Source organism: Crinia signifera, chromosome 2 (assembly GCF_055691185.1).
Source record: "Crinia signifera chromosome 2, ASM5569118v1, whole genome shotgun sequence".
Classification (NCBI taxonomy): domain Eukaryota; kingdom Metazoa; phylum Chordata; class Amphibia; order Anura; family Myobatrachidae; genus Crinia; species Crinia signifera.
Genome location: NC_139218.1, coordinates 11446595 through 11466834, shown reverse-complemented (window position 1 = coordinate 11466834; position 20240 = coordinate 11446595). Strand labels below are relative to the sequence as shown.

The 20240-nt window shown below is 43.3% G+C and overlaps 1 long non-coding RNA gene across 1 annotated transcript in view; it reads right to left on the bottom strand.

The window, feature by feature from the left end:
• LOC146058661 (uncharacterized) overlaps positions 1-15033 on the bottom strand; it is a 29231-nt gene extending 14198 nt beyond the window's left edge. Inside the window, exon 1 of the long non-coding RNA XR_014469885.1 lies at positions 14907-15033. This is a non-coding gene — a long non-coding RNA (uncharacterized LOC146058661). The remainder of the gene's footprint in view (positions 1-14906) is intronic.
• Positions 15034-20240: the final 5207 nt, after the last annotated feature.

Sequence of the window (20240 nt, the reverse complement as noted above, 5' to 3'; positions counted from 1 at the left end):
GCAAGAATGGGCCAGGGCTTGGATGTGGGGTGCAAAGGAGAGGGAGGAGTCAAGAGTGACACCCAGGCAGCGGAGTTGGGGAACAGGGGAGATGATGGTGTTGTTAACAGTGACAGAGATATTAGTAGGGGGCATAGCTCTGGGTGGGGGAAAGATAATAAGTTCGGTTTTGTCCATATTCAGCTTTAGAAATCGCTCAGACATCCAGGTAGAGATGGCAGCGAGGCAGTTGGAAACTTGAGAGAAAACAGTGGGGGACAGATCAGGAGAGGAGAGGTAGATTTGGGTGTCATCCGCATAGAGGTGATATTGGAAGCCAAAGGAGTTAATGAGTGCACCCAGAGAGGAGGTGTACAGAGAGAACAGAATGGGGCCAAGGACGGAACCCTGAGGGACCCCGACAGGAAGTATAGAAGGTGGTGAGGTAGAGCCAGAGACTGAGAAGGAACGGTTGAAGAGGTAAGAGGAAAACCAGTTGAAGACTGTGCCAGAGAGGCCAATGTTTTGGAGTGTGTGGAGGAGGAGAGGGTGATCCACAGTGTCAAAGGCAGCAGATAGGTCCAAAAGGATAAGCAGGGAGAAGTGACCCTTGGATTTGGCTGACAGCAGGTCATTGGTGACTTTCACTAGGGCAGTCTCAGTGGAGTGAAGTGGGCGAAAGCCAGATTGAAGGTCATATATGCAGGAATGATGACATTGCCAGGATATCCGGTTAACACAGAGCAGTCCTGGCAAGGTTCGGTTGAAGAATTCCGGTGAAGCAAAAAAAAAACACAGGTCAGTAGGCAGGTAGGTACAGATATGTCCGTGCTCATCATTGCTGCGCCACGGACACCAATGTTGCACCCGTGGCACAGAATAGCTATCTCTATATTTTTATGAGCCATGGGAGTGAATTAGATACGGGACTATGTAAGAACCGGACCCGGACAAAACCCTGTAACAGACATCAAAATCTGCAGTCCGGAGCTTGTAGTGTCTGGTCCGGGTGGTGTCCCGTCCTGGGGGTGTCTTGTCTTGCGATGCCCGGCGATAATGGGCAGCGGATATTACAACATCCCGCCCCTTGTGAGTTTACAGCAGCACTTGCTGGAATCTTGTACTGCACACATGTTCCTTACTAAGTTCCCCAACATGTGTGTGAATGTGGGGCTGATGTTTTGGGAATTATGGCAATTTAAATTGATCTGACTGTAAATATTTCTTTTTTTTTTGCGGGGGGGGGGGGGGGGGGTCAACACAGTTATAACAGTGTTGAAGCAGTTACAATTATTATTATTATTATTTTCTTACTACTTCCAGAAGATATATTAGATTATATGGTATATACTATAGTTGGTTCCTCTCATCCTTTTGTCTAACAATCTCCTGATACAATGTCATTTAATGACTTTGCTGGAAGCCAGATGACAGTCAGAGTGTGAGACCTCAGCTGCACTTGTCAGTTATGGTGCAGACCCCGGCAGCACTGGTGGAGATGTCGCTGAATGTAACTAAGGAGCAGGCGGTGGGTTTAGAAAATGCACAGAGTGACACTGGCACTGATGGGGCAGTTGTGCCAGTGCTGACAGCTTACCGCCTACAGGACACGTGACCTGACAACTTACCGCCTACAGAACACGTCACCTGACAGCTTACCGCCTACAGGACACGTGACCTGACAACTTACGGCCTACAGGACACGTCACCTGACAGCTTACCGCCTACAGGACACGTCACCTGACAGCTTACCGCCTACAGGACACGTGACCTGACAGCTTACCACCTACCGGACACGTGACCTGACAAATTACCGCCTACAGGACACGTGAACTGACAGCTTACTGCCTACAGGACACGTGACCTTATAGCCTACCGCCTACAGGACACATGACCTGACAGCTTACCGCCTACAGAACACGTCACCTGACAGCTTACCGCCTACAGGACACGTGACCTTATAGCCTACCGCCTACAGGACACATGACCTGACAGCTTACCGCCTACAGAACACGTCAACTGACAGCTTACCGCCTACAGGACACGTGACCTGACAACTTACGGCCTACAGGACACGTCACCTGACAGCTTACCGCCTACAGGACACGTCACCTGACAGCTTACCGCCTACAGGACACGTGACCTGACAGCTTACCACCTACCGGACACGTGACCTGACAGATTACCGCCTACAGGACACGTGAACTGACAGCTTACTGCCTACAGGACACGTGACCTTATAGCCTACCGCCTACAGGACACATGACCTGACAGCTTACCGCCTACAGAACACGTCACCTGACAGCTTACCGCCTACAGGACACGTGACCTTATAGCCTACCGCCTACAGGACACATGACCTGACAGCTTACCGCCTACAGAACACGTCAACTGACAGCTTACCGCCTACAGGACACGTGACCTGACAACTTACGGCCTACAGGACACGTGACCTGACAGCTTACCGCCTACAGGACACGTCACCTGACAGATTACCGCCTACAGGACACGTGAACTGACAGCTTACTGCCTACAGGACACGTGACCTTATAGCCTACCGCCTACAGAACACGTCAACTGACAGCTTACCGCCTACAGGACACATGACATGACAGCTTACCGCCTACAGGACATGTGACCTGACAGCTTACCGCCTACAGGACACGTCACCTGACAGCTTTCCACCTACAGGACACATGATCCGACAGCTTACCACCTGCAGGACACGTGACCTGACAGCCTACAGGACATGTGACCTGACAGTTTAAAACCCACCATAAACCCCCCATGGACCATTGCCCTTATTACAATTGAATATACAGCAGCACATTTGTGTGTTTGGCATTTCTAAGCATTTTTGTTGAACACAAGAGTAAACCAGACAGAATCCTCCAGTATATCATTAATCATGAAGCTAATGTGTACCCAGCCAATATGTCGGCATGGCAAGCAGGCATCGCACACCTCCGGCGAACTCGGACTGTCATCCCGCCAACAGTGTTTCATACATAATATGTAGTGGTGTGTTGTGTTATTTTTATACAACATAAGATTAAGCTGGAGCTATACATGAGTGTACTGCTTTGGCGTTTCTATAATGGGCGCATTGTGATGTCGTGTGAGTCCCACGACTGTATCCATGGTTTTTTTGTTTTGTTGCAAAAATCACAGCCAAAATGGCAGCCTTGCTTGCACTGTAATCAAATTAGTCTCCAGAACATGGAGGACGCCATGTTTCTGAAGACCAGCAACTACACAGTAGGCTCTGCTGGGTGTGGTCCCTGGTCTACTGTAGCTCCAAGAGACTATTAGTGGCAGGATGTGTGGCATCACTCTCCTGGTCAGAACCAGCGATACAGATAGTGCTTGCTCCCAGGGGTGCGACATTGTACCTGCTCGCCCATAAATCTGCTTCTAAGTATCACACCTATTCCGGCACATTCTCCAGCCCATCCTTCTGCAGCGTTTCCCTACACACTAGAATTACCCGAGGTCGGCTGTTGGTACTTTCTGTTTATTGCTTTCTGTTTCATAGACCTTAGAGCGGCCGGTAACTGCCGAGCTGTATTTTGCAATGGCAACAATAAAATATTTAATATGTGTTTCATGTTTCAGCCTAAAATTCTACAGAGCAAATCGCCAGCCGCCAGCCGTGAGCGCGGCGCAGGAAGAAAGGTTGCTGTTAATATTGACATTGCAGTATAATTCTGTCAGGAGTTCACGGGGCATATTATTGTATTGGCAGCTGGACCAATCCACTCCGGGGGGAGATTCTGGGGGTAGTGGAGGGAAGGCCCAATCTGACAGGAAGCTCAGGAACTATTCTAAAGGGGAAATGTGAGGAAGAATTACTTCACAGAAAGGGTAGTGGATAAGTGGAATAGCCTCCCATCAGAGGTGGTAGAGGCTAAGACAGTAGAACAATTTAAACATGCTTGGGATAGGCATATTGATATCCTTACAAAGAAATAAGGATTAAAAAGGGTGGAGATTACCTGAAGGGTAAAAAAGGGGCAGACTAGATGGGCCAAATGGTTCTTATCTGCCGTCACATTCTATGTTTTTAAACCAAATCTAACTCCCTCTGCACACGTTACATCTGCCTCACCTGCAGTGCAGCATGGTTTTGTCCATTAGCAAACCAAATGTGCTGCGTAAGTGAATCTGATTTAGGCCCAATATCAGAAGATCTGAACAGGAAAATAAATATATAGAATAGGCTCAGTTTGGGTCTGCCAACCGACTGGCAGCTCCTTGCTTCTGACGTCCTCCTGAACATCTAGAATGCATGTTACAGAAGGCATAGTGGTGGTTAGCATCAGAGGCACCCCCGCGTCTGGCACTCTGTGTCCCCACTGCATGCACCCAAAAGGAAATAACTTAAAGTGGTGGGAACTTGCAGTGAAGCCTGATGACATCACTATGGGGGAATACCCAGCATCCCCGGAGATGCTGAGCTGTCACCTCTTCTGTGAAATGATGCGGTTTGCAGCATTTTAGCCCCGCCACTCAGCAAATTCTGGTATTTGTCTCAGTGGCTGAGGTGGATGCAGGGCTGATGCTAGTGACCAAAATGTTCTCTGTAATACACTATGCATAAGTAAAAGACAATGGACCTTATTCTGGTTCACTCGCAAAGGCAAATTCCTTCTCAAGTGGACATGACCATGCGCGCTGCAGGTGGGGCAGATGTTACTTGTGCAGAGAGAATTACATTAGGGTGGGGTTTTACTTCAAAGTGAGGTCTATATTGCAGTGTGAAAATAAAGCAGTCAGTATTTACCCTGCACAGAAACAAAATAACTCACCCAAATCTAATTCTCTCTGCACATGTTACATCTGCCCCACCTGCAGAGCACTTGGTTTTGTCCATTTGAGAAGGAATCTGCCTTTGCGATTGAACCAGAATAAGGGCCGATGACAATATAAGTAATTGGGATCTATACGGGAATTGTTTACTGTAAGTTTGAGACTCTGAAAGTAAAGTCATGTGATCACTTAGTAGTCACACGAGGAAAACTTTCTGGGAGTGAGCTCGCCGGAATTGACTGGCAGATAATTTAGAACGCAGCGCCGGCTATATACAAGTTTGGCTGCACTATAAAACACTCTGCGTGAAAAGTCTCAAGATTTATACGATTTCTTTCCCAGCTGTTCCCTGTCCTTAATAAAGCCGGCTCTTTGCAATCATTGTCTGAATGATCTCTGAATAGGGAATCTGAAACTGCTTAGGCTGATAAACAGCACTTTTATTAAAATTGTGTTTCTCATCCTTCTGTCGGAAGCTGGTTGCAGCCTCTATAGACCGACACAACCAGAGTGGCCAAGGTCTTGTCATGCAGATTGCATATTCTGTCTTCACAGAAGAGCATCATTGGGCTTATTCACCAAGATAGCTACTTGAAGAATGACTATAATAGAGGGTGATAAGTATTATAATATAATACAGTCCTGTAGTTCTAAACTAAAGGGCTAGTACACTTTTGTATAGCCCCCCCATTTATCCAGTTTTCCGTTCTTGGAATGCCAACCTTATGCTGCCCATACATATGTGAGATATCGAATGCAATCATTCAATTTCATCCACGTCTGGCCGATAAATCCAATGATTGCATGCATTTTTAAGCTGACATTTGCGCAGGCACGCCGTCGAATGTCGCATCGATAGATATTATGAGCTGCACATAATATTTATCAAATTGCATGAGCAATCGCATGTGGTTTTTAACCACATCCGATTGCTCAAATGCAATCAGCGGAGGGTTCGGGGAGCATTGCCGGGATGGGTACCGGAGCGCTGGTGGGGAGCCGGTTCCTTAATGCTGGGGACCGGAGGGACTCAGCAGCAGCAGGGGAGGCATGGCGGCTGTGTAGCGTGGATTTCAGGCGGCGGCAGCAGATGAGAGAGAGTTCTCTCAGCCAATCAGCGGCCGCCTGAATGTGAGGCACACCACCCCTCCAGCACCCGATGTCCATCGCAGGATGGCATGCAACATCGGTTGCTGCACTGGGTACCACTTGATGTGGTCAGATGCGATGGGACATTGCATTGCGATGTCGCATCGCATGTGATTGCACAGATGTATGGGCTGCATTACTTTAAATAGATAAAAGAAAGGGGTGTGTGAGGTCCAGGTTGCGCCTGATTGGATTAACTGCTGAAGTTCATGTCCAATCAGATTCCACATACACTGCATACCTACATTGGAAGTCAATATAAACTACCCACCTGTACTCACTGACAACACTCACCTGTCTGTTGGAATACATTGTGCAACACTTTTAAACTAATGGTCAATACAGGTAAAAGTGACTGTCCCAGAATGAGGGGACCATTTATTTATTAACTTTTATACGGGGCACAAATATACTGTACAAAAAGTATTTTCAGAGGGTATATAACAGGGGTGAAGGGATTTGGTTTTACTCAGATTTACTCTGTTCTTTTCACCAAATCATTGCAGTTTCAGATTTGTACGATTGGCTATCAGCTGTCACGTGTTTGCACAGCCAATAAGATGCCGTTTTGAGATTCGAGTAAACGGAACTTGCTCACCCCTAGTACTGTATGTAATCATTGGCACCAGCCCCTGCTTCAGTGTAGCAGACATAATCCCTGCCACAGTGACACGTACTGGGGTTAATATTGCCAAAAGCCAACTGAACTAACAGCAGGATGTGGCAATGCCACGTCGGGGAGCTGTGACCTGTGTATGAGAACTGCACATTACAGGCCTCCTGCTTCTGCATTAATAAAACATGATGCGTTACATTTCCTTGTGACATTAAATATGAACAAACTTGAAAATAAATTCAGTTTGTTTTAGAGCTTGCAGATTCCTACAGTATATTGCTGAATAATATTCCCCTCACTCCCACTCTGGGAAAACTACGCAGCATAAGCCCATCCTTGCCTTCCCTAATAACAGTTGGACAGCATAAGCCCCTCCCCCTTGTATCTAACAACATGTAATATATGCCCCTCCCATTTTATCTAATAACACCTAGGCAACATAATTCCCCCCCCCCCCAACTTTATCTAATAACACCAATGTAACATAAGCTCCTCCCCACTTTATCTAATAACACCAATGTAACATAAGCTCCTCCCTCCTTTATCTAATAACACTAATGTAACATAAGCTCCTCCCTTCTTTATCTAATAACACCAATGTAACATAAGCTCCTCCCCACTTTATCTAATAACACCAATGTAACATAAGCTCCTCCCCACTTTATCTAATAACACCTATGTAACATAAGCTCCTCCCCACTTTATCTAATAACACCTAGGCAACATAAGCTCCTCCCTCCTTTATCTAATAACACCTATGTAACATAGGCTCCTCCCTCCTTTATCGAATAACACCTATGTAACATAAGCTCGTCCCTCCTTTATCTAATAACACCTATGTAACATAGGCTCCTCCCTACTTTATCTAATAACACCTATATAACATAGGCTCCTCCCTCCTTTATCGAATAACACCTATGTAACATAAGCTCCTTCCTCCTTTATCTAATAACACCTATGTAACATAAGCTCCTCCATAACACCTATGTAACATAGGCTCCTCCCTACTTTATCTAATAACACCTATATAACATAGGCCCCTCCCCACTTTATGTAATAACACCTATGTAACATAGGCCCCTCCCCACTTTATGTAATAACACCTAGGCAATATAAGCTCCTTCACAGTGTATCAAATAACAGGTATAAAATATAAACACTGCCTCATTTTATGTAATAACAGTTGTATTGCAATAGCTTTTCTTCTGTGTATCACTATATATATATATATATATATATATATATATATATATATATATATATATATATATATATATAGGGGGATCCTCTTCCTGCTTTTATAACGTTGGAGACCCAAATGATAGAAATGAGGGGGTTTTCAGAGGGCGCTATTGATCGTAACAGAATCACTTTAGACATTAACATTTAATATAAAATATACAAACATATAAAAAAAAACATATTAGGGTATCCAATAAATACTGTTGGTGAACTATCGTATGTTAATACAGCTCAATTCAATTCAGTTGGTCGATAAGGTTGAAAACAAGGATACCAATGCGTTTCGTCATATCATGACTTCATCAGGGGCAGAGTATGCAACCAACAGAAACTATGTTTGTCCTATTAAAGAGTATCCGTAGGTGGGTAATTCAATATCCATCCGATATAATTCGGGGTAACAGAAGATTCGTCCTCAGACTGAGTAAATAATTGGGTGAACCCCTGCTGTATACTACTGCTCCTTGGTCATATTATTGTGGTGATATGGCAGCTCCGGCAGCTATGTGTTAAAAAGCCATAGCAAGTTCCCCGGCAGCATGATGAGGACAGGGAAGGAGGGGGAGGCCGGGTCGGTTCTCTGCGGGGAGTGGCAGCGGGATTCTGTAAGTGTCCCTAGCTGCAGGTAGGGTAGGAGCAACCTCTGCACAGTAGTTTATCTGCCTGCAGGAAGTGGGGTGCAAATGGACCCCCGGCCACTGCAGGCTAGTTTGTAGGAAGCTGCTGCATGTCTGTCATTCTGGGACTGTGTGTGGGCGGAGTAAGAGGCTCTGAGTGAGCCTTGACTCCGCCCAGCGTTATAGACACACTCCCAGAATGATTGACACATGTAGCTAAATATATAAGAGATATAAAATATATATATATATAAATATATAGGTGGCAATGTGGCTTGGGAGGGTAGCACTACATAAGTCAGACTCAGCAGTGCTGTTTCACTGCTGTGGAAGTACTGTAGCAGTGAAGAAGAACAGAACAGATTCTCCGTTGTCTACGACTGTAGTAAATGATTTTCTCATGTAAATTCAAGTTTACAAATCAAAAGTGTTCTTTGTGGCGCTAAGCAGTAACTTTGCTCTCCATGCTTCTGTTGTACATTTTATTATAAATCATGTGTAATGTTGAATACTTTACTGAAAGGTTTTTGTTTTCTTTTGTTTACAGGTAAAACACTTTGCTGTTCATTTGTGGCTGTACCAAGGTCATAGTAAGAAAGCCGTCATTTGTGTATACCGTATATTGCTATTTTATTGCATGTATATGTTACGGTGTGTATATGTTTAACTTAATGCTATATTTTATTGGGTGATGCTTTAAATGTATTAGTTTTGATTGATTTTTATTAAATTTCAAAGTCTTCACCATAATCAGGATTTGCATTAGCTCAGTACACATTCTATAAATTATAATATTATTATTTTGCTTATAATTAACTGGAATATTTAATGAATGAAAAATATGAATAAGTTGATGATGGTGACAATGATGATTACTTTAGCACTCTATAGAGAGTATTTATTGTTTATATTGATGACTGCGCATTAAAAAGGGTTGGAATTGCAGTGTTGAAAATCATGGAGTTACTGTTTGTTAGTGTCATCTCGTGCAATAAATGTTGGGTGGGGCAAGAACCTTGTATTTAATATAAATGTGAAATCAGTTTTTGGGGGAGTATACCGTACCCCTTTCTAAACAGCATTTATACTGGATTGAGGCTGGTAGATGACGGTGAGGTGGCCATGTAATAAGAGGTTGCAGTAGTCAAGGCTGGAGATGATGAGTGGATAAAAAAAGGTTGCCATCGTCTTGTGCAAGAAAAGTGTTTATTGTAGCAATATTTCTAGGGTGGAGGTGACAGGACTGGGAGAGTGAACGAGATGAGTTTTGGGGTATAAGCGGGGGGGGGGGGGTAATTATTCATATGGAATTGGCAATGATACGAGAGGAAGTCATGTGCTGGGAGTAACCATGTCAAAATTCAGATCACAAACGGTTAATTGACCGAAAGACAAATAAAATTGGCCAAATTTATTTCTGTTCTTACCCCTGTAAGGTTTGTAAACAGCATTCATTTTTTTATTTTATTGACTGATCAAAGATTTTCAGCGATCTGGACAAAATACATTTATTGTCTCAATATCACAAATAAGAAGTTTATGACTCTTGTAGGACAGGCAATGAAAGTCTCAACATAAGAAAAATAGACATGTTTGTATTCTTCAATGTCAACATTTTCATTGTCTAAAGTTTGATAGGGTCAACATTCCAAAATATATTCTGCATCTACATTGTACAGTAGCTGTTGACCTTATGACACCTTTGACCAGGGGTGGCCAAACCGGTCCTCGAGATCTACCAACGATCCACATTTTCCAGGTTTCCTAGATGGTGCACAGCTGTAGTCATTACTAACTGGCATGTATTAAGAGGGGAATGGAAACTAGGGACTCAAAGGTAATTATTCCACTGTATATAGCATTGGTGAGACCTCACCTCGAGTACGGAGTGCAGTTCTGGGCCCCACACTATAAAAAGGATATCATAGAATTAGAAAAAATCCAAAGGCGAGCAACAAAGCTTATTAGGGGAATGGAGAATTTAAGCTATGGGGAGAGATTAAGCAATTTGGGACTATTTACATTGGAAAAGAGACGTTTAAGGGGGGACATGCTCAACATGCACAAGTATATCAAGGGCCAATATAAGGAACTGTCACACACCCTTTTTTTACTAGAAAGGAATCTAGGACGCGAGGGCATGAGTATAGATTAGAAGAAAAAAGATTTCATTCAGCTGGTAGAAAGAATTTCTTTACGGTCAGAACAGTCAAACTCTGGAACTCTCTTCCCAGAGAGGTGGTAACGGCTGGCTCATTAAATGTGTTCAAGGCAAAGTTGGACAAACATTTACTGGATAAAAACATCTATGGGTACAAATAAGAAATATAATCTGTCTGTAAAATTTTAGAACCTACCAAATCAGCAATGGATATCTATACCAGGTTGAACTAGATGGACGCAAGTCTTTTTTCAGCCTTACCTACTATGTAACTATGTAACAATGGGGCAGATGTATTAAGCCTGGAGAACAGATAAACTGGAGATAAAGTGGAGATAACTTGGAAGAGTTAACGCACCAGCCAATCAGCTGTGTTTGAAATATGACAGTTGGGATCTGATTGGCTGGTGCGTTATCTCGTTCCACTTTATCTCCAGTTTATCTCTTCACCGGGCTTAATACATCTGCCCCTATGTAACCATCACATTTTAAAACCTGCTGCATTCATTCCTACTATAGATCCACAGGTTGCCTGGAAAACATGCACCGTTGGCAGATCTTGAGGACAGGTTTGGCCACCCCTGCCTTAGACCTTTTGGTTGGTTCTCACTGCCTACTGAGACAGCATACTTTAACTTGAAGGTAATGCAGAGGATCCGGTCCAGGTTCTAGATCAGCAGCAGCAGAAAAACTGATTTGATCATGGTTGGGCTCATTAGCAACACCTGTACGTTCCTGATATAAGTGTTTCCAGGGCAGGAGGTAATTGCTCCTGATGGTGGAACAGCTAGCCAGGTGATAGGCTGGGGATGTGGGCTACGGTAGGGACCACTGGACAATACTGAGGTGTTTGTGCTATGCTGTGACATCTGTATGCTGCAACGCTTACATATTGGCCTTTGTCACTTTACGGGTCTACAATAATTTCACTTTAAATTAACCGGCACCTGGCACGCAGGGCTGAGTGCTGTTCAGCATGCTGATGGACCAGAAGACGTTTGGTTGGGGGCCCGCATAAAGGGTCCGTGCCCTTGTCACACTCCTGCTACAGAACTGATATCTTCCCTTTGCAGGCGACAGCCGCCGTATCCATAAATCACACAAAGTGCAGCCAGACAGTCAACAAGATAGAACGCGTGCACCTAAATTTGGGGTCCCTCTGACAGGAGCGCTCATAAGCATAATTTTAATTTTACAGATTGACATATCCTTGATAGAGCAATCTCTTTATTGTGTGTAATAAAAGGACGCGGCGGCATAGCCGTATTCCGGGCAGATTTGTCTGGTAATGCGCGGCGCGGAGAAAAGCCCTGTAAGGCTCAGTAAATAAGATTAACTGAGTTCTGTGTAATGATGGGATAGTTGTGTAATGTATAGTCGGAGAAGGGCCCTGAGATACCGAGGGAAGGGATGGGATAAAAGCGATAAGTACCCTGATTTATGGCATAGGAGAAAAAGGCTGCAGTTTAAGTGGAAAATTGATTCGGCAATGCATGTTAAGCAGGGGATCCAGCGTGGCAAAACTGGAATATTTTTAAGGCTTTCACATCTGCAAAGTCCATTAATGCGCAGACAACGGCATCTCGTTCTCAGAGCCTACGGTGTCTGTAAGGAATAAGCTCACGTGGCGAGCGGCCGGCGGTGGGAAGTAAAGGCCACGGATTTATTACAACATTATTTCTTTCGTGTAAAGGTCACGCTCTCTGCGGAAGCTGTCTGCAGTCTTTTGCCGCGGCCTACGTTTATGGACGCCAACCGGGCAGTCTGCTGGCATCTGTGTACCAGGCGTGTAGTGAGTAAGGGTATAGGGCAAAACACATGTTATGTATTTTCGCTTCAATATGAAATACATTGCAGTAGATGCTGAGAACTGAATCCAGCAAGCTGAACATGAGAAGTGCGGAACACTGTATTGTACGTGCGATACAGGATGAGAATCATCTACATGTGGCCTAACCATGGTTAGATAAAGGTCCCTAGTCCGACCCCCCCCCCCCCCCCTTTCCCCCTCCGTCCCTCCCGGGGAAGCACACACCTACAGCATGTGCTGTGCTGACAGCAGGCTCAGCATGATCGTCTCACTGTCAGCACATGCTGTAGGTATGTGCTGATGATGATGCTGAGGGGGGTGGCGACAATAACACTCTTCCCTTGACTTTAAAGTGTGTTTTCACCCCTCCTGTCATGTTCTCAGCTCCCAACTGTCACCTATTCAGCTCCTGCCATGTGGTCAGCTTCCAACTGTCATGGGTTCAGCTCCCAAATGCCACGTGCCCACCTCATGTCATGTGTTCAGGTCTCAACTGCCATCTATTTAGCACCTAACTGACATGTGTTCAGCGACCAACTGTCATGTGTTCAGCCCCTCACATGTTTAGCTCCTTTTGCAATCCATCATGCCTCCGACCGCGCAAAACAGCTTTCCAGAAATTAAGAAATTGTGGTGAAGTCGTTCACTACACAAGTGCAACTTGGAAAAATGCCACAGCAGCTAGCGGCAAACACATCAACCCACTGCGGTTAGATACAAGACCTCCACAGCAAAAGTCTGATTTCCTTTTGGGCACACCTTATATATGTGCCAAAACAGGCTGTTATACTGTACATGGTGGAACGGGTGTGGTATAACACACCGACAGTCGGGATTCTGACAGTGATTAGCCAGATATCGGAATCCCGACTGCACAGCGGGGGAGCGCAACGAAGCCCCTTGTGGGCACAGTGGCTCACTGCACTCGCCACCTATTTTATTCTCCCTCTATGGGGCTCGTGGACCCCCACGAGGGAGCAGTCGGGATTCCGACTTTGGGGTAATAACTGTCGGAATCCCGACTGTCGGAGAGTCGTCCGGCACCCGGTGGAACTAATGCAATATACAGTATATGCTATGACTTAGACAATACGATAATAAACATAATTATAATACTTATTTTTTCTCTTTCACCCCCCACATTCGTGCTCTCTCACAGTCTTGCCGCTTTCACCTCCGCAACATCTCGCCCATCAGACCATTCCTCTCCACTGACGCAACCAAAATTCTCAGTCACTCTCTTGTCAACTCCCACCTTGACTACTGCAACATCCTTCTCTCTGGGCTACCTCTCACCCGCCTCGCACCTCTCCAATCCATTCTTAACGCTGCTGCTAGGCTCATCTTCCTCTTCTGCCTCTCTACCTCCGCCTCCCCCCTCTGTCTATCTCTTCACTGGCTCCCCATTCCTTTCCGAGTTCTCTTTAAACTCCTCACCACCACCTACAAGGCTCTCTCCTCCTCCACCGCTCCTTACCTCTCTTCACTGATCTCTATCCACACTCCCTCCCGTCCTCTTCGCTTCATCGCTGACCGCCGCCTGACCTCTCACCTAATCACCTCCTCCCACTCCCGTGTCCAAGACTTCTCTCGCTCTGCCCCCTGCACTGGAACAACCTCCCGCCACCCATCAGGATTTCTGATTCCCTTACCTCCTTCAAGCGCTCCCTCAAAACCCACTTTTTTCGACTAGCCTATCCCTTCTCCTAACCTCTTTTGATCCTCCTATCCTGCCTCTGTTCCCCTCCGTTCCTACTTATCCTGTTGTTTTTCGTTCGTCCACCCACCTATTTTTAGTATGTTAACTCTTATGAGCAGGGCCCTCCTTCCTCACGTACTCACCCTACCTCATTACCTCACCTGTGCTCCTGTCCTGTTCTTCCCTTCCTCTACTTCATCCTCAGTCTCCTCGACATTTTCGACACCTACTTCAGAACTGATGCTGATTTTAGTTCTACCAGCTATACCCCTATTTATGCTGTATTTTACCAACACACCCTTGTCATTTGTTTTTTGTTTGCTATGTACGGCGCTGTGGACACTTTGTGGCGCCTTATAAATAAACGTACTACTACTACTATATATTATATATATATTTATATATTGTATTAAAACAATAATAATTAGATTATTGTTGTTATTATTATTTTTATATTAGTTCCAGCCCAGTGTTTGTGTTCAGCCAAACAGAGCAACACTCAAATTGCTCCATCAGGGCCATCTAGTTCCCGTCGGCGTGCCCAACACTTGACTCCCCCCCATAGAGGGGAGGAGCAGCAGTAGCCTTTTATTACACAGGATTTTTCTGGAATGCAAAAATGTAAAAATATGTAACTAAGGACAAGCAGGAAACGGATCTGATTTCCAAGTATTGTTATTCGTGGGAAGAGAGATATCCGAGTGTAAGGAGGACGATAGTTAATCCTAAAAGGGCAATTAAAGCTGGAAATTCATAACAATAGACAAATGTGTTTCAAAAGCATTTCAGACCAAATCAATTCATCACGGTGCGACGGTACTCACCTTGTAATCAGCAACAGAGGACCGCTTTAAACCGCCTCCTGCATATTCATTTACTCTGTTTTTTCCCCTCCATCAGCATTGCGTGCCCCGTCTTATCTCTTTCATCAGCTGACAGTCATACAGTCAATTCCGCCCTGCTGAGATACAGGGAAATCAATAGCCAAGCCCTGATGTAAATAGGTGGCAAGCAGCGACGAGGGCCTGCGTCTCTCTCTCTCTAGTAGGTGACCTTGGAAGTATTCACCCACCTGTGCCTGGCTGCAAAGATTGCAAGCTCTGTGGGACACATAATAAATGTCTCTTCGATTGTCCTGGTTAAAAAAAATCTATAGGTGTATCCTACAATTCTCTGATAACCACCAACCCTATTATCGTTTCAGAACTTGTAATACAACTGAGGCACGAGGCATCTAGCGAACACTAGATGCCTCGTCACGAGGCATCTACTGTTCGCTAGATGCCTCGTGCCTCAGTTGCATTACAAGGCATTTTGATTTGCTAAACATTACGTTGGATTTCCATATATTGAAGTAGAATAAAATTCTTTGCTAATAAACACTGATGCAGTGTGGGAGATAGGCTTGTTTGCAGAGGCGGAACTTGTGGGTGCTGGGCCCAGGTGCAAAAATATAATTTAGGCCCCCTTCCTCCACCTGAACCCAAGTTCACAATATAGAACACAACAGTGGGGTGACAGGGAGAGGCCGAGCATGACAGGGAGAGGCATGCTAGGAAGTGGGTGACAAGGAAAAACAATGGGTTACAGGAAGAGGGTGATGGGGCAGCAGTGGGCCCCTTAGTCTTTAGGGGCCCCGGTGCACTGCACCTGCTGCACCAATGGTAGTTCCGCCTCTGCTTGTTTGTGCACATAAGTATGCGTGATAAAGTACAAGTATGTGTGATAAAGTGTCTGATTTGATTCACTTATGCAGCAGCTTTCAACCACTGTGCTGTGGCACACTACTGTGCTGTGGCACACTCCTGTGCTGTGGCACACTCCTGTGCTGTGGCACACTACTATGCCTTGAGCTGTTCCCAAGTGTGCTTTGAGCTGGTGAAGTCCACACTAGTTTACAGCCACCACCACTGGTTCAACTGCTTTTCACTGGTCTCTTGTTTTCTTGGGAGAACCAATATATTTTAGTTTTGTTACCTGTGGGGACCAGTATGATAGTTTTTTTTTCATATGGGGGCCAAAAGGTCGGTTTTCCAATGTGTTTTTTTTTCCCTGTGGGAATTTGATGGTGTGTCGTGGCAATTTTAAAATCTTGATTGGTGTGCCGCGAGTTGAAAAAGGTTGAAAACCACTGCACTTATGGCTTCGGGGGCATAGATGTGTTGTGACATTTTGGGCAAGATGTATTAGGGTGCGATTTTTAGACATTTTAGAGTTTTAGTAAAACAACGGCCAAGTTTGCACGTTTTTTGAGCCGCAACTCTGAAATGTAATAGGACAATTTTGGAAAACGTTACCAAAAATTGCAAAACAAATAGACCAGGTTCAGCCTGGGAATCGGAATGATCCATGTACAGATCAGTGAGAACTGTGCAAGGTTCTGCCTAAAAAAATGTGCAAATGTTAAAAATATATTTTTTATAAATGGCACCCCCCCCCCCCCCCCCCCCCAGCATAACCAGCCCCGAGCTCATTGAGCCAAACTTGGTTCAAAAAATACGGGGACAAAAAGCATAGGGGTCCCCCGTATTTCTGAAACCAGCCCCAGACTGTTCTGGTTCCTAAAATACGGGGGACCAAAAAACTGCGGGTCCCCTGTATTTTGATACCAGCCGGGGAAGGGGGTGGGGGCGCTTTTTACTTAATACATATATGTATATATATATATATGTTTATATATATATATATATATATATATATATATATATATATATATATATATGATTATATATGACTAGTGTCATCTGTTGGCAGCAAGTGAAACTATATCATTTTCTTTCACATTAGCTACCTTACTGGCTTTCGAAGCATTTGCTTTGAGCATGCTTACTAGTATATCTATATAGAGACATGTGTTTATATGATAAAAGATGAAGAAATAACAGTGTAGACATTGTATCTAATGAAATAATGGTGGCATGTGAGTACAATCGCTAGGCAATCGCAGATGAGCAGAGAGTAAAGCGTGTACAGGAGAGGGATGCATGCAAATGATATGCAAATCTGGTAATTATGAGTACAGCTTACTCTTTATATTAACGTCAGGCAATAACGTCGCATCATCTAAATGTAAACTAAATGTGTCTTTAGTCCCATCTCCAGCCTGATGAAGGACTTTCCAAAGAAATCAGACATAATGGTTCAGCATTAGTCCGGAAGGATGTGTTATTAACCAAATCCCTGCGGACGCACTTCCGTGTCTTGTTTACGAATATAATTAGTTTAATAAGTGGATCAGCAGCCTCGGGGCAGTGGTGTCAGTAGACCGTGCTGAGATGGGAATTACGCTGGCTTTATAGAACCCATTAAATATACAAGAAACAGGACGGAAATGGTTAAAAGGATTTACAATTGATTGTCATCAATTCTTCTAATGGGAAAACAGGCGTAAATGTGGTTTTTTTTGTGTGGCGTACTGACTGTAAGCATCAAAAATGGCGGAACCCAGGCCAGTGCTATGGTTATTGGCACCTCAGGCAAACTCTTATACTTTATAAAGGGACAGTGGTCTCACAGAGAAGAATGTGGACACACAATAGCACCCCCATTTCAAATTACACCACACAGTAGCACAATCATATTCACATTCCACCACATGTGGTGCCCCTGACTCATATTATACCACATAGTAGGGCCCCTTATTTACATTATGACACACAGTAGTGCCCCTTATTTAAGTTGAACTACGCATTAGTACTGCTAATACATGTATGCAACACAGTAGTGTCGCTTATACACAATGCCCACAGCAGTAGTACCCCTTACAGTAAATGTCCACAGTAAGTGTGTGTCCCTTACACATAATGCCTAAAACAGTGCCTCTTATACATATAATGCCCACAATAGTGCCCCTTATACATATAATGCCCACAGTAGTGCCCCTTATACATATAATGCCCACAGTAGTGCCCCTTATACATATAATGCCCACAATAGTGCCCCTTATACATATAATGCCCACAGTAGTGCCCCTTTTACACATATTTCTCTCTGTCACTCCAGCAGCTCACCCCTTATGTCTCTTTAGCAGCTTCTCCTCCTCTCTGTGTCCCTTCAGTCCCCTCTCTTTTTTTTTTAAATGATTTTTATTAAACTTTTTCTTTTCTTTACATTACACAAAAAAAGACACTTGTATTAAAACATAATCAAATATTACAATCAGGTATAAATACAAAAATACTAGACATTACTCACTAACAAAAAGAAAACACATACTACATGTCTGCATTATTCAATATCTCCCGGGCAGCTCAAAGCTCGATTTAGGGCTGCACCCGGGACATAAAAGAAATAGGGGTGAAAAGGGAAGGAGAGAGGAGCGAAGGAAGGAGAGAAAGAAAAAAAAAAAAAAAAGGAAAAAGGAAGGAAGGCGATCAAAAAGGGAGCACTATTGGAGATGAAGAGAGGAAGAAAAAAGAATAAAAATAAGAATTTCAAAGAATTTTTTTTTTTTTTTTCTTTTTTTCTTTTTTCCTTTTTTTTTTTTTTTCCCACCTGTGCTATATACTAGTGCAATTTTTATATTGAAATACTATAACACAAAAATAAATAGGTAAAAAGCAAAAAACAAAATTCATCTAGATGAAGAGAAAAGGATAAAAACAAGAATTTCATATATAAGCGAAATTTTTTTTTTTTTTTCACCTGTGCTCTATATTAGTACAATTTTGATATTGAAATACTATAACACAAAAAAATAAATAAATAAAAAGCAATAAATTCATCAATACATGTTCCGTGTTTAAACCTGAATTACTTATAACTGTGCATTAATTATACATATTTATTTCAAAATTAACTGTGAGCTAAATTTTTTCTTTATCAAAAATAGTATGCTTTTTCAATTATTTATAATATTTTGAGTGATACCAAATAGCCCAAATTTTATAAAAATTTTCCATACTCTTCTTATACAAATATACCTCCCTTTCGTTCTTAAAAATATAATTCACCAGACTTATCCATTCTTTCGTATCTGGGGCTCTTATATCTAACCACAGTCTAGCAATACATACTTTTGCCAAAGATAAGAGAATCACGGCCAACCGACTATCACTATTTGATAATACATTGGGTAAATGTATACCCAGGATTAAACACGAGGGGATCGGATCCTTAGGGAGTAAACCCAGACCATGCATTATAATATTAACATGGCTCCAAAATTTTTGTATTTCCGGACATTGCCATACTAAATGAAAAAAGTTACACTTCATCCCTTGACATTTTGGACATTTATCAGGATTCTGCTTAGAGAATTTACTAATAGTCTCTGGTGTATAATAAATTCGATGGGCTATGTTGTACTGTATCTGTTGAACTCGGACCGAGTGTGTGGAATCTGTAATATTCTTAAGAGATTTCTCCCAATCAGCTAACGCTATATCAGGGATATCCCCTCGCCACTTATTCAGAAGGCCCAACAATTGATCCTGCTGGGCTGAATCCATTATATATCTATAGAATCTTGATAGACATTTTTTTTGACCGCTTTCCCTAATTAGAATTTTAATAGGATTATCCTGGATACTTCTCCCCTCCTGTTTAAAATATTCCATTAACACCCCTTTAATCTGGTAGTAATACAAGAGCATATTAGACGTCGCCCCATATTCTTCCTGAAGTATACTAAAGGATTTAACTTTATTATATGAAACCACTTGGCCCAGCTGATTTATTCCCAATTCATTCATTTTTATTCTGGTACTCTGAAACTCAGGTTTACTCAATGGTTCCATACAGAATATCGGAACTTCTGGATCTATCCCCTCATAGCCACATATCTCAGAACACCCCTTCCAAATTTTTATGGCTTGATTTATTATATATGGATTTTTCTTTCTGGTTCGTCCCCATTGAATTACCTGAGTGGGAGTGTAGCCAGGATAGAAAAACTCAATCAGTCTCAATAGTTCTTTTGTTTGGTGGTTGCTACTAACCCATTCCCTCAGATGTGTCATCTGAGCAGCAAAATAGTAATTCTTAAAATTAGGTAAAGCCCAACCCCCTTTATCTTTTGGTCTAGTAAGTGTCTCCCATTTAATCCTTGGAGTTTTATTTTTCCAAATAAAAGAGGCCAATATACCATTGAGTTTTTTAAAGAATGAACTAGGGATATAAATAGGGGAGTGATGCAATATATAAAGAATTTTAGGTAA